Source organism: Corvus hawaiiensis, chromosome 20 (genome assembly GCF_020740725.1).
Source record: "Corvus hawaiiensis isolate bCorHaw1 chromosome 20, bCorHaw1.pri.cur, whole genome shotgun sequence".
Taxonomy (NCBI): Eukaryota; Metazoa; Chordata; class Aves; order Passeriformes; family Corvidae; genus Corvus; species Corvus hawaiiensis.
In genome coordinates this window covers 2,032,543-2,038,987 of record NC_063232.1, presented here as the reverse complement: position 1 = coordinate 2,038,987, position 6,445 = coordinate 2,032,543, and positions in this window count along the sequence as shown.

Below are 6,445 nucleotides of genomic sequence, written 5' to 3'. Positions count from 1 at the left end.
TGTCATCACAGGGACAACTAAAGCCCATTATTCCAAAAAGAGTTCAATATCCCTATTTCGTAGCTGGGTAAATGTAGCCAGAGATGTTGTCATGTGAGGATTAATTCCATTCAATATAGGTAATGCTTTCCTAAACAATTTAGAGTGGAAAATCACAAGCTACTCCAGGAACAGAACCACACAGATTGGCTCCTACACCCCTACACTTTATGTAAACATACTCTAGGTAATCTGGTAAAAATAAGGAAACAAAGGAAAAAACCAGTTATGATGGAAGAAACTCCTTTTCAAACCCCAAGGTATTTCTGTCTTTTTATATCCAAGTATTGCTTTTGCCTTTTCAAGTGAAAAAGTGCCTTATTTCTGTCAATACTTCTACAATCAAGACAACAACCCATATAAATCATACCTACACTCACAAATTTAATCTAATTACAATACATTAAAGATGTTTTTCCCTGCAACAACTACACTCTCCAAACTGCTGCTGGAACAGCAAAGTGCTTCAAGATTTACAGGGCACAAAACCAGCAGATCCTGTGGCAACTCAAACCATATTTCCTCATTTTCTTCTGAAGTCCTACAGCTCACAAAAAACCCCTTCAGCTAAACCAGACCCTCGCAGAAATAGGAACATATAAAAGTTGAAGATGCAGGGAGAAAAACTTCTAATAAAGATGAATTTGATGCAAGGAGAAAAACTTTGAATAAAGATGGAGCTTGACAGAAAGTACCACTGCAGTTTCCACAGCCCAGGACCTAAGGAACAGGCAATAACTGAAGGGCAATTTAGCATTTTTTATGCACTTCTCATGCATTTATAAAAATGGGAGTGCTTTTCTTGGTTTCTGCTTAAAGGAAGCAAACACTAAGCAGAAACTGCCCATGGTTCCTCAGCTATTTATTTCAGATGCAGAAGGCAGGTTAAACCACTCACAGTTAAAAGCTTTTTTACGTAATAGTTAAATTCATTTCACATGAAATGTTTCTAACCCAAACACAATCAGATATTTACTTGACCTTAATGATAGCTTATCCTCATTTTGTCTAACAGTTACTGAAATAAATCCACCTCAGAATGCTCTGGTTCAACTGACTCGAGTAATTTCTCAAAATTAAAGGCCCTGATTTCTTTTGTGATGAAAAGTTTAGTTTTTTTTTTAACTGGGGCTTTAAAAAAAAACTTAAATAGGCTTAAAAGAAATTAGTTACATATTTTTACCACAGAATTCCTTCTCCTCAGCTGCATCAGACAATCAAAAGAAACAAGACAGGTACATTTAATTTCATCCTAATTCCACATCACAATCTGGTGCTGGGTGAGCAGCACCCTGCCCTCTCTTCCCCAGAAGCTTTAAAGTTACTCCAAGTTATATTTTGCAAAAGCCATGACTCATTTTGTCTGACAGATTAAATATATATCATTATCAACACACGACAATTCATGTCAGCTATAGAAAAGCTCATCATTTAGGTACCAACTTATGAACTATAGGACAGCAGAAAGCAGCAGTGCCCACCTGGCTTTGGCAAATCCACATTCTTAAAACCTTCTTCACTTGCAAATAATCTCCCAGCTGCATTTGGGGACTCACCTTCATGTCTTAGCTCTTACAGACACCTCAGAATGTTTCTCCTTCCTCCAGCCCCTAATTAAGCCCCTAATTAAGCTTCATCAGCCCAGCTGACAGTGACCAAAGGTTGTTACACCTCTTGCATAGCCGAAGTGAAACGTGCCAATCATCTCAGCAAGGGGCTCAGCTAAAGCATGAAAATCTCATGTAAAAGAACAAACTAAAAGTGAGCAACATCCACATTTTTAAAGGTTTTTCCCCGTCAGTGAAGGAAGGTGGGACCTGACCACACAAGGAGTTAACACCCCTGGCTCTGATGGATAATCACAATTTCTGCACTTGCCCTGAGGCCTGACCATAAGGGCACTGGTTTCACATCTCATTCAGAATGGGACCCTGAACTGATGTATATGAAAAACAGAAATGAAAATGTATTTATCTGGGTTGCAGTAAACATGAAAGGAAAGGGAAAAAAACCAACATTAAAAAAAGATCTGACAAGTTCATGTGGATGCTCTGCATTTAGCTCTTGTTTTAGAGCAACAGTCTGTTATGTTGGCTCCTCTACAGTTTAATGATTTCCTGTTAAGAATTTAAAATTAGAAGCCTCCAACAACTTCCCCATAAACTATTTTCAAGGTTCCTTTAATATCCACATCAAGGAGATATAGTAGGTTCATATGTTATCCACGTCAGTTCACTTCCTTCCCACTTCAAAATAAGCATATTGCAAGGAAATTCAGCAGGTTTTTATTGTTTTCTTAGAACCCTTTTTTCCACTAACTATGCCCAGCTATAATAATTAAAAAAATAGAGCTCACATTTAACCCATGACAAAACAAGAACTGCTGGTCCAATCTGAAAAGCCTAAACTGTGCCAGATAATGATCCAAATCTTAATTTCCCATTGATGAATTTGCTCAAATTTTCAACTACATCCATATTGAACTTCCTCTTCAAAATTTCACAAACGCTTTTTTACTCTCTGACAAGTCTCTTACCTTTGAGGAAAGCATGCAAGTGACATTCTCTTACTAGCAACACATGAAACAGATTCCATATTTTTCATCCAGGCTTTCTAGAACTATACTCCTGAAAAAAAAAAATAGTACTTATTTATTTACAAAATCATTTGAGACAGGCATATAAAAGGCAGAGCATCTACAGGCCTCCCCTCTCAGGTCCTCAGAGGGTCAGTGAGAGGGCTCCCAAACACTAATCACCACTTCCCTTACAAAAATTACCATTCAAATCTACCCACCAGAAATGCTCATTATGTGAGTGCTTCCTAATTGGTTTCAGTTAAAAATGAGTCAGGTGAAACTGCAGGTGACTTAACCTGACCTGAGGACACAGCAGTAAGAAAAAAGCAGCAGTAGGAGAGGCAATTCTGTTGCTTCCTGCATGATCTGTAATGAACACACAGCTCCTCATTTGGCCGTGATATAAATCTACGAGCACAACAGGAAAAAAAATAACAACCAAACCCCTCTTTTCAGTTTGCAGCTCAGTCACAGAAACAAAAATTGTGAGAGAAAGACAACACTGCTACTTTCTGCAGTAATTTTCAGACCAAATTGACTTGTTAGTCACCTATCCAGATTTGGAAAGAAATCATGGAATGGCTTGGATTGGAAGGGACTTTAAAGAACATCTCATTCTCACCCCCTGCCGTGGGCAGGGACACCTTCCACTAGCCCAGGTTGCTCCAAGCTCTGTCCAACCTGGCCTTGGACATTTTCAGGCATCCAGCTTCTCAGGGCAATCCCTGCCAGGGCCTCATGAGCCCCACAGAGAAGAATTTCTTCCTAAAATCTAACCTAAACCCACCCTCTGTCAGCGTGAGGCCATTCCCTGTGCCCTTTCCCTCCATGCCCTTGTAAATAGTCCCTCTCCCATCTTCCTTGCAGGCACCTTCAGGTGCTAGAAGGCTGAAGCTGGGTCATCCTAAAGCTTCTCTTTTCCAGGCTGAGCAATCCCAACTCTCAGCTTTTCATGGGAACAGCCTCTTCTAGCAGAGGGGAACTTCAGCAATTTACTGCTGTCCAGAAATAGTAACTCAGTACCAATATCTGGTTGAGATTTGGGGTTTTTTAAGGGTTTGAGCTTTTTTGGGGGAGGCAGAACATCACCAGGCTCCATCTATTTTCTCCTGAAATCGCACAGCCATGTCTGCAGATATAAAATCTCTTCCATACGAACTCCTTCCACACAGCGAGCTCTGACAACCCAGAGGCTGTTTGATCTCTGGGGGCACTTCGGGGGTTTTTTTGACAATAGAAGACCATGATTAGATTTTCTTTCTACATTTACCCCTTGTGAGGCTTGTCTGCATCCCCTTTCCCTCCAATGACACCCAGATGTCCCACGTTCCAGACGCCATACATGTGAGGGGTTCAGACACCCAGCTGCATCTTCAAAAGCTCAGATTGCAGCAGCCAGACTGACTAAAGGCTTTTCCCCAAACAACATCCATCCCCATTCTGCTTTCAGGCACTGGCAGAGTTTGTATAAGTCCTTTAACTATTTCCCCATATTAAAGAAAAAAAAAAAAAGAGAAAGATACCAACAAAGATAAGAATATCCATCAGAAGCTCTGCCAACAAGGACTGGAGTCAGAAGGATTTTCCAACATCTGCAATGATTAATGAGTGATTATGTTAAAAAAAATTTTTTAAAAGCACAATATTGAATGAAGACATTTTATTAATAAGCTCCCAATATGGTTTAAGGGGGAACAAAAGAAAAAAAAAAAGAATTAAACAAATGTGATAACTAAGGAGTAACCAATTATTTAATAAAAGTCTGTTGTAAGTCAGTTTTGCTGCTTACCTACTATCTCAGCACAGTGACTGAGGACTCCCCCAACTCTCTCTAACACCTTTAACAACAAAGTAGCTATTTATGATAAAAAAATCACTAGGTAGGTCAGTATAGAAATATATCAAGTTAGACAGTATTAATAAAAAACAAGTTCTTGCATATTTAAATTCTACTTTGAGATTAAATTGCCTTTGCTATGAAGATTATTTTTCAGGCTCCACCAAAATAAGTTACAGATTGAGTAACATGCTCCAGAGAGGCCTTATACAATGCTCTTCTTTCACAGATACATTTATTTCTTCTTCTAAATAGGCACACTCTACATTTGTCTGCAAAAAAATTACCAGGCAGTAGAAAGTGCAGCCTAGCTCATTTTTCAAGACATAGTAATTTGTCAAGAAGATAAAGTCCATTGCTACAGTGCTTGAAAAGTATATTTACCTTCACCATTTTTAAAAGCAAATTTAGTAGATACTTTAAAGCAAAAAAAAAAAGAGCATTGTAAGTTCAAAAGTTACTCTTTTCAATATGTTATCAATAACCTTTTACTTCATGCCCTGGAAACCAGCTCTGTCCTGCTCTCTACAAACCTCCAACCTTCCCAAACCAGGCTTCTAAAAGTAACTGAGCTAAATAGCCTCTACCCCGGGGGGCTAATTGCCAACAGAAACCAGCTGTATTCCCTCAACTGAAATAAATCCTCATCATTTCAGAAAATAAAAGAAAAATCTGAAGCCACCAATAGGAAAAGAAAAAAAAAAAAAGGGACAAAACAATTTTCCATGGTCTGTTTATGTCACGTTCCTTTCTTCCCACCCCATAACATTTCTTTCTGCAAGTAAAGGACAAAGAATAATGTCCTCTCACAAAAATGGGAGGAATAGCAACAATTTGGGTTATTAAAAGTAATGTGCCCAAAGCAAAACAGCAGGAGCTCTGCCACCTATAATTTTTAAAGCAAAAAAGAGTAGCAATCCTACACTAACTAAGAAAACATCAGCAACAGAAAATTCATACAATAATGAAACTCCTTTAATATTTAGGATCATGATGTCCTGTAATAGCAAACTCTGGGTGCCCAAATGGTGCTCACACGAGCTGCCAACACACCTGGAGGTCACAGGTGGCCCAATATCAGCTGGCTGTTAGCACAGGTGAGCTGTAAATGATATTTACGCTCTATGAGAGGTTTGGGCTGGGTGGGGCTCAGAGTGTGAGGGGTGATATTTGGTTATTTGGTGCTCAGCCGCTTCTCCCTGTGCAGATAAAGCCCCTCGGGTTGGTGTGGGCCGTGGTGGTCAATCCAACCTCACTCCCTATGGCTACCTGCAGGGATTCACAGAATCCATAGGTTTAGAAGGGACCTTAAAGACCATCCAGTCCAAGGCAGGATCACCTGGAGCAGGAATGTGTCCAGGTGGGTTTGGGATGTTTCCAGAGAGGGGGATTCCGCTCCCTCCCTGGGCAGCTGTTCCAGAGCTTTACCTCCCTCATGCAAAGTTCTTCCTCATCTTGGGGTAGAACTTCTCCTGTTCTAGTTTATGGCCATTGCTCCTCATCCTGTCGCTGGGCATCACCGGAGGGAGTCTAGCACCATCCTCTGACACCTTTGAGATGTTTATATGCGTTAACGAGATCCCCTCGCCGTCTTCTCCAGACTAACCGGGCCCAGCTGCCGCAGTTTCTCCTCATCAGAGAGATGCTCCAGACCCTCCATAAAACCCCACCCCACAGCGCTGCGCTACTTCCCCTTAAGTCGGTTCCCTCGTGCCTCCCTCATAATGCCCCGTTCTCGCTGCTGCCGCCCGTCCGGGCAGGGCTGCGGGACCCCGGGGAGCCGCGGGCCGTGAGGGGAGCGAGCGGGCAGGGAGATGAAGAGCCCCGAGAGCCCTGGGGCGTGATGGAGAGCGGGCGGGCAGGGGGACGAGAGCTGCGGGGCGTGAGGCGGAGCGGGCAGCGTTAAGGGAGCCGCGGGGCGTGAGGCGGAGCGGGCAGGGCTGCGAGAGCCGCGGCAGCCCCGGGGCATAAGGCGGAGCGGGCGGCGGGAG